The following is a 9,880-nucleotide window of genomic DNA, read 5'->3' as shown; positions in this document are numbered from 1 at the left end:
AGATTTCCCCTGGTGAAATAAAAATAAACAAACAAACAAATAAAATGTCATCATGATTCCTTAAACCCTTCTTGACTTCGTACCATCCAAATTCTTAAAGACCCCAGTAAAACTATATAAAGGCTGGATGATGTAAACTATAGGCTTCAGTGTGCTGCTGGCAGCCATGCAGTGCACATCAGTGGAGGTCTGCCTGAGACAGTTTATCAAATACAAGTCACTCTTCAACTTGTGTTTGAAATAACAACTGCAGATATCAGAAATTGAAGTATGGCTACACATCAAGAAAGACACTTAGCCCAGATATAAAGTAATGACAACAATGGCTTGTGATTTAGTTTGAGACATTGGCTAGCAATTATCATAGTGTACAGTTGTACAGAGCCCCAGTCTAAACTGGTTTCTTAGACTACATACACGTCAAGTAGACACCAAAATCACAAGTCATATTTCCAGACACACAACTACGGTACCAAAGCTAATGTGGGAAGGACATTTTCAAGTTGGAAATGTCTAATGCAGTTAGATATTCTGACAGTATATTGACAGGGTTGATTTGAAAATTTGAACAAGGCTAATTTCCCAAAAACTGAAAGTTGTAGATAGTATTGTTTTGATTATGCAAGGGATCGTATCTGATTGAAACTTCCTTGGATTATTTGACTTTTTAATAGATATCTGAGCCATTCTGCATGGTATGATACTGTTCCTAGAAAAAAACAGTACAGAAATAATTTTGAATTCTTTGACAGTTATTATGGTAATCTGTTCCTGCTATTGTTCCTGGCTGGCAGACATCTAATCCTTTTATGAATTTATGTGGTTATGTGGGGGCAATCCAGCCCTGAACCTGCTGGGCAAGTCACTTCCTTTATTACTTGCCCTGGGCAAGGAAATCTTGGTCTTTAAGCAAAGAAAACACATGGCCCAAGCTGACGCCACATCTTTACGATCCTAAGACTAGGGAGACCAATCTACATGTGAAAACATTATTGCCATAGCCTGTAATAGTGATTATTCACAGAGACAGGTCTAGACTTACTGTTGAAAAGTCACTACGGCGCGCGGATTCCTTCACTTACAACACTTCTGATTGGCTCAACAGTACTAGTATCTCTTCTCTGCTCTGTCCTTCAGCTGCTGCTGCCTGTGACAACGGAGCCCTGTTCCACCCGGCTACCCGGTGTAACGGTAGAGACGACTGTGGGGACAACAGTGATGAGCAGAACTGTGGTGAGTTTTCCACAAACAGTCATCACTGACACAACTTGATCTAAATATGTGCATAGCACTAAACTACACATCAGGAATGCCGTTGTGACTACTGAAAATGTCAGGCCACAACAGCGTCAATTATGAGACGTGCAAGATCGACTCTGATAGAGTTTAATTGCGATTAAATCTGAATAAACGAACATGTAGCTACTGTCTCATGCGCAGCGTCGGTGTTCATTTGGAACTAAAAAGTTAAAAACGTGTTACAAAAGAATCAGAAGCTATAGTCTAGACTTACTTTCTGTGGCTACCACAACGCCAACCTACTTATGCTAGGGTCACATTTACAATCCGGGGCCCGACCGGGCAGTCTTTGGGAACGAAAAGTATGATATAAAAGACAACAAAAACACAAAACAAAAATTATCTAATAGCATAGCTTGTGCAAATTTATGGACATACACTTTGATTTTTCGTTTTCGCAAACAGCTCGACCGGGCACCGGTTAGTAAATGTGACCCTAGCATTACATGCATGCGTGCTAAAATTACAAAGCTCTGAAATGCTCGATTTTATGCATTTACAATGTAACCTTATATTTCCATAGACTGTTTCTATCTACACGACAAAGGGACAAGCTACAGGGGCCTTGCAAACCGGGACGAATCCTGTCAGTTCTGGACATCTCAGTACCCCCACACCCATAACCACACTCCCCAGGCCTACCCATCGGCAGGGCTGGAGCAGAACTACTGTCGGAACCCGGACGGGAAGGACAGGCCGTGGTGCTACACAGACAACCCCCTTATCAGGTGGATGTACTGCGATGACGTCTTCGCCTGCGACGGTATAACTACTATTTAACAAAACAATACCCTGTATACTTCGCCAGCTTTAATGTATCATACCTCTGCAACTACATAAAGAACACCGTCGCAATGTTTCTCCATTGCCTTTTTTGATTTGTTTGCCCTTTCATGTTGGCAAAAATACAAGCAGTTCCTACTGACAAGAATTCGAGTTCTAATCCTGTCAATGATAAAGTATATTTAAACACCTTTTTATTCTATATCTAACGTTAGTCCGTAGAGCTCTCTTGCTGTGCCAATCTTCTTCAGACTAATAAACACTGAGTTTCATGGGCTTGTCCGTAAAACACAATGATTCGAGAAAGTTTATTGCAATTTCCTGACCGTAGGCTAATTGCAAGTATAGTACAGGAGCCAATTCCTGAAAGAGGTCTAGAAATGTGATTTCGTTCAACCCATCTTACAGAAAAGGTTTGACCTGATATTCTGGTAGAGGGGGTCCTTCTCCATCACACCTGATGATTTACTTTTGCTCAAATTGTGGTATCACGCTCCTGCCGGCGCTAATCAAATATGTATTGCTCATGGGGTGCAGGTGTAACCATGCATATTTCCAAGGGGGAGTGGCCAAAATCTAAATATCAATATTTTTTCTTGAAAAATGATACAATGGTAAAACTTGACCTGAGGATCACAAAAATGTTAATATTTTCTTGATATCTTAATTTAAACCGTTCAGGCGTCACGGGTCATTAACACGTACATGTAACACGGAGTGGACGGACAGATTATGATGAACAATATAGCATATGACTACTCTACTCTTAACTACTTACACTAGGTTCTAACTTATTGGGTTCGGCTTCTTTTTCCGAGACAGTGGCAGACGAATGATCCCATTTTTTCACAAAGCCAACCTTTACGTTTCAATAAAGCATACTTCTCATGTTTGTTTTATATGTCCAGCCGTGCCAACACGATGCTTCTACGCAATAGATAAGGGAAGGAGCTACGCAGGGCATGTGAATAGGTAAGATTAGACGAATTTCTATAAGCAGGCCTCCCGACCGTTCCTTACCTTCCCAGATCATGGTTCGGAGTCAGTCGTGAGCAAGGTCGTTGGCAGTTGGCATGCGAAGTTGGAACCTGGTTGACTGCGTCAGTCGAATGTTTCAAAATGTCTTTAAAATTTCTAAACCGTGAGTGGTAGGGGGATCGTGAATAGGTCTTGGATTGGTTGGAAACTGGTTGGGAGGAGCTCAGCAGAAGTCTGGGCGTGCACGATTCGGCACTCAAATTTTATTACTTTTAGGACGACGGTTTCCTAATTACCTACCCGTAACTCACTCCAGAAGCTTAGACGCATCCCTCCGGACTTCTTGTAATTCCCGACCGATGCCACTGCTTCCAGCCAGTATGCCTGTGTTCCTGTATCATGTATTGTTTCCTTTGACTACAAGAATGAAATTCAGCCTCGAGTCTTGTATGTTGATTATGTTGTGAATGTGTTATTCTGTATGCCGCTACTCTTCAGGGCAGGAGACCGGGTGTGTCAGAGATGGGACTCCCAGTCCCCCCACAGCCATCCCCACACACCACAGGCTCATCCTGATGCAGGCATGGAGGAGAACTTCTGCCGTAACCCTGACAACAAGGAGCGGCCCTGGTGCTACACCACGGACCCGACACTGCGGTGGAGCTACTGCGACATTATGGAATGTGCCGGTAAGCACAACTGAAAACGACAATGTATTCTCACACCTGCAAATCTACAGTTGTTACATAGTCGCTACTTGATATCAATATAAATGTAGAACAAAGTAGACTATCATCATCATCATCATCAAACGTCCAATTCTGCCTTTGTTCAGATGGATTTGAAATACAACTAAAAGAAAATGTGTAATTTTTGAACGATTTTAACAGTTTTGTTGAACTTGGTTTTATTCTCTGCAATGGAAATCATTCATCTGTTGCTGTCTCATGTCCATCTTAGACCCTACATCCCTGGACTTCATCGGACAAGAATGCAAGGGAGTATACACCTGTAGATGGCAAGATTCAGAATATCTCTCAGACTGCTTTTGTGACGATGACTGCAGCTTTTTCGGCGACTGCTGTGAAGATGTCGAGTAAGTAATCTAATTTGGAAGCAGGGCATTTCTTATGAAAAGGAAAGATGTGGAGAACAAAACTGCAGGTCTGCATGAAAAATCACCATAATTTGTACTGCTTATTACAAAGGAAGTTCTACTGTTGAGCTCGGCCTTGTAGGTCGTATTCACATGACGTCGTTGGTGGGTTCTTCGGTCGGTGTCAACGGCATAACTCAATGAAGCGGGGGTTAATCTGTACAAGAAAATGAATAGATTGGGCATGGGTTCACAACTTTCTTTCTTTTTCCCGGAAGTTCCGCAGGGAAAATAGATGAGTATTTTTTTCTTTGATTTCTTTACCTGTCAGGTAGATAGCACCTACTCCCCGTTAGATTCTACAATCACACATTCCTGCAGTCTTTTAATTACCTAAAACAATAGCCATGACATAGCATGCACTTTCAGAAGTAGTCATTTGTCTACATTGTAGCAGTCTAGTTTTCCTTACCGTTAATCATGTGATTTATTTCGGGCTCCATTACACCGACCACAGAGTAGACAGCTCCGTTCAACAACCACCTGACTATTACCGGCTGCAGTGGAAGTGTGTGTCGGGCTTTACCAACTGGCCGTCCTATTGGATGGTTGCTGACTGTCCTGACGAATGGACGGATGACTTCACAAGGGAGCAATGTTTACAACAAGTGGATCCCTTCAGCCTCGGTGACATGGTTTACAGAGTACCTGTGGAAGATAATCCATACAAAATCTACTACAGAAACATGTTTTGTGCTCTTTGTAACAATGTGACAATGTCAGAAGCATATTTTTGGATGTCCAGACCTGTGTGTTCTGGACAGCTTAGTCCTTCTGCACAAACCTCCGTAGGTACACTAGAGAATGTTCTCCGTACTCTTCAGTTTGAAGAGATGGAGGGTTGCATTGGTGCAAACAAGCTAGAATTCAAGATTCTCGATGACAATGCGAGACAATGTCTTTCCCCCAAGCCAAAGTTTTCAAATGCACATTGTGATATGACTGCCTGCATGTCTTACAGCTTTCCTATTTTCAGTAGCTATAAGACCTACAGAAACCTACACTGTGCTCTTTGTGAAGGACTTTCCCTGACGGCGACCACTAACCTTAGGTGTGGTACCGCTTTTGCTCGTAACCTATTTAGACAAAGATGTATCGGTGAATCTCGATGTATCGAAAAAATGTCACTAACTCTTCTGTTTAACTTTGATGTCGATGAGAATGGTGAAGACAGTCCCAATCAGTGTCCCTCTGACACTGTATTCGACCCCTTTGTAGACACGTGCCGGCATTTTTCGTCGGCTAGCAGAAGTCATGGCTCAGCAAACAAAACTATCCCTTTACAAAACTGCAGCGCACCCGCTTTGACGTTCACAGCGGAAGAGTTCCACGTCCTTCCCAATGGTAGTGTCCATCTGCTGAGTTCTAATGTGTCCTGTCCAGCTGAGCAGGTGGTCATTCTGAACACAACAGCATCGATCTGCGGGGAGTGCATACTGCAGTACTTCTCGAACGATACGCAAACAGCCAACAGTCAGGACCCTGTCCAGGGTTGGTTAACCCTCGGCCTTGTAATAGCGTCTGCTGTAGCCGTGTTTTGTTTCGTGGTCCACACTGTCAGGTCTAGCCAGTGGAAAAAAGTCCCGGAAAAGCTGAAGGTCCAGATGCTGACATGCATGGCTCTTGCTGAAGTCATGTTTGTGGTACGTTTGTTCGTCCCTCCCGGACCGGCCTGTGCAGCGTATGCAATAGTGCTGCACTATCTTCTGCTGACTGCATTCACGTCCATGAACGCACTAGCTGTGGATCTCTTTCTTACGTTTCGTGATGGCTTAGAAAGAGCGGCAATGTACAAGTACCTCTTGTACACGTGGCTGATGCCTGTGCCTATAGTCGTAATGACAGTGATTGTAGAATTCGCCAGTACTGTCAGGGTCGGTTACGGAGAGAACTGTTGGATCGGCAATCCGATCGGCAGTCTGTTGGCTTTTGGACTTCCTGTCCTCTGTGCTCTTCTGGTCAATGCTGTCTTTGTCACTATTGTCTTGCTAACCATACGGAAGTCATTTCAAATAGCCGACGCTGCATTGTCGCGCTCAAACATCAGCAAGGCCTGGGTCTACTTGCGTATCTCCTTTCTGGCGGGGTTCACCTGGATTCTCGGCTTCATCTACCCTTTCGTCAACAGCAGAGTTCTCGACTACATCTTCATTGTGCTGAATGCTTCTCAAGGCCTTCTGCTGACAGTGGCGCTGATAATGACGTCGGAGGTGGTGCAGAAATGGAAGTCTGCGATCAGGGAACGCTTTGGTCTGGGAGAGCCACATCAGAACAATGAAGCAACCGCCACTGCCAACAACCGGCGGGCCATGGCAGGTGGAACTGAGGCAACGGCAGGTGGAACAGCTTCAGATATAGAGATGTCAACTTTGGCCGATGTGGAGAACAGGGCACGCCTTCATCTGGCTGAAGTTCATCATGACAATGGAGCAGCCGCCACTGCCAACAACCGGCGGGCCATGGCAGGTGGAACTGAGGCAACGGCAGGTGGAACCGCTACAGATATAGAGATGTCAACTTTGGCCGATGTGGAGAACAGGGCACGCCTTCATCTGATTGAAAATCATGAAGTCAATGAAGAAGCCGCCACTGCCAGCGACCGGCAGACCAACGCATATGGGACTGAGGGCACGACAGATGGAACCGCTACAGATATAGAGATGTCAACTTTGGCCGATGTGGAGAACAGTGCACGCCTTCATCCGGCTGAAGTTCATCAAGACAATGAAGAAGCCGCCACTGCCAGCGCCCGGCGGACCATGGCAGGTGGAACTGAGACAACGGCAGGTGGAACCGGCTCTGCTACAGAAGTACCCACGAAAACGTTGGCCAATGTGATGGAGAACACAAGTGATGATGAAGAGGAGACCCGTCTCTAGTCGCACCACTAACCGCAGATAACAGCAGCATAAATCAACAATATGCTGCTCCATTCTTGAAGATACGTGCGCCGGAAAATTGTCCCTGCAAATCACATCGATTCGTGCACTGCGAGCTCAACGAACAAAATAATTTTAATACTACAAAGCCTTTCGTCTACGTAGCTCTTCTCTTAAAGTTCGCGCCTGTTCTAAATTAAAGGGACGTATTTTTGCGCTTGAGTGAAAATTAGTACCGCTGTTGTAAGTACAAACTTTATGTAGCAGTGCAAAATGCGCACTGGGCTATCTTTTAAAGCTCACATCAGAAGGCTCGTCAACAATTTTTATCGCAAAAAATTAACCTTTCTAGAAGTTAATGAAAAGCTCTGAATGCTGCCACTATTGAATACAAAGCAATCTAGTAAGACCCTTTGGTGCCCCTTGACGACCCACTCTGAAAAATACCATTATTAATGAGCCACGTGGTGACACGAACCACTCTGAGAAATACCATTGTGGGGTCGTGTGGCGTAGCGGCAGGATACCGTTGTTTGGGCCAGAACCCAGCGGTCCTGGGTTCAAATCCCATGACGCCACCGATGTTGTGCCCTTGAGAAAGGCACTTTACACGACTTTCCTCACTCCACTCAGGTGTAAAAATGGGTTTGTTGTTTTCTGTATGTGGCACTGTTAGAAAAAGTTATCAAAAACTTGAGTGCAGTGCCACGTCGTCCTTGTCTGCCCAAAAGCGAAGTATAAAAAATTTATAAGCCATCCGGTGACACGAACCACCCTGACAAATATCCACTATTAATGAGCCACGCGGTGACATGAAACTCGAGACAATGTTGTCTGTAAACAAGAGAACTGTTTGACATGCAACGGCAGCCCAACACGTGTGCAAACATATCTAATCATTCATCAGAACCGAGCATGTACTTTCATAAAATGAAATCCTTCTTTTGTGCAGCACAATGCTGTCGATGACACACAGACCCTCCATGACCCGATGATGTTTATACTATGGATCTAGACATATAACACTGATCAAAATTCACTAATTGGACTTCATACCATCCACTGTGTCGAAGAAGCCCCTAATTATTTTTTACCAGAATTTCAGGCATGTACGACATGTGGACAATTTTGATTTAAGCAACTTGATGCAACAAGACTGTTGGTAGATGCATATTTACGTTCTATGAGGAACATGCTTACGTCTATAAGACTAGTGTAATATTTACCTATAGCATGTGCAAGACATTTCTGTACGTTTTCTACTTTTGATGAAAGACTTTATACAAACAACTGTATCTAATACGGTCCAAATGTATTTATCAAAGATATTTTCATGGTATACATATTACATTTAGCTGAAATATGAGGTACTCAAGAATTTCTTTATTTACTGACGCTTCTTTTTTACAAAATGTCGTTATTGTCTTGATTGTGTTTGGATGACAAACTTTGTTACAGACCTTTGTGAACACGACAAATCTACGTTAAAGATGAAAGATGGTGATGATGTTAATTGTTTATTGTTAATTTGTAACAAATTTCTGTTTACGATGAACTGTTGTAATAGAGAAGCCACCATGTAGCCAGAACTCAATGATGGTCATATATCATGGATTGCCTATAGTACTGTCAAGCAAGAAGTTAAGAAAACTTTACATTTTGTAGATGATTTTTTAGAGAAAGAGCTCGAATACTCATCCTGTGTTAAATCATTTCTGTTTTGAATTGATAGTTAATGATTTTTTTTCATACGTGCTTATTAATAAGTACATGATATGGCCAAGATTTTGAATGGGCTTAAATTGTACATTATTCACCTATTGGAATAGCTATTTTATAAACCTTATATATTTCTTAGCAATAGCAATTGTGCGGGCTGATTTAATATTGGTGGTAAGGCCGTTACATTAGTCACGTGTTCTATCTTCATAAAGTGACGTCATGGAGGTGGTTGTCTTTTCATACCTTTACAGGGATCAGTGCTACTTAGTCGTAAATTAGGGTAGGTCTCTTTTCTCAATGTGTTGTAAAATTGCAGTGTGATGCTGTAACATAGACGGTGCTTGAAATACTATGTACCTTTGTGCACCCAAAATTTGTGCGCACATAATTTTGGACTGTGGGTGCACCTATATACTTTCGTAGAGTTACCTACCCTATAAGACTAATGATACACTAGACTAGTATACAGGATATTTTTTACATTCAAGTGTACAAGAAATAATACAACCTGGTGTTGTTATCAAATATTTGGAATTTTGAAGTTAGCCAGTTTTGAATAGGGCAGTAGAGTCCATTCCAAGTCACCACAAGGGTTTTTAAATGATATTTGTAATTAGTTTGAATAAATTTGAATAAAAGAATGTCTAAGTTACAATGAATCTATATACAAATTTGAATTTATTTGAATCCAATTCGATGTTTTAGAGACGATTTGAGAGAGACTGCACAGAATATCTTTATTTAGAATAATTTGCAAATATGTGTTTTTTTCTAAATTTTGAAATATAGACAAAGCTTTCTAAATGGTGGATTATGGTAATTGCCCCCATAAAATTAGGTGCAAATCCAGCCCTATTTCCTGCCTCTGTGTATTTTTAGATGTCAATACTGGACACTGTAAGGTCCTTTGTGCAAGCCATCTATGCATGGTGCCCAAGCAAAATTCACAAAGATGTGTGAATTGCTTTCTTCACAGCCCACTGACCCATGTATAAAATGTTACAAATAATTGTAAAAAAATTGTAGAAAATGGTAGAATGCTGTTACTATTATTTAGAAACTA

Source organism: Branchiostoma lanceolatum, chromosome 3 (assembly GCF_035083965.1).
Source record: "Branchiostoma lanceolatum isolate klBraLanc5 chromosome 3, klBraLanc5.hap2, whole genome shotgun sequence".
NCBI classification, from domain to species: domain Eukaryota; kingdom Metazoa; phylum Chordata; class Leptocardii; order Amphioxiformes; family Branchiostomatidae; genus Branchiostoma; species Branchiostoma lanceolatum.
The sequence above is the reverse complement of the archived record's forward strand: the minus strand, read 5'-3'. Positions refer to the sequence as shown.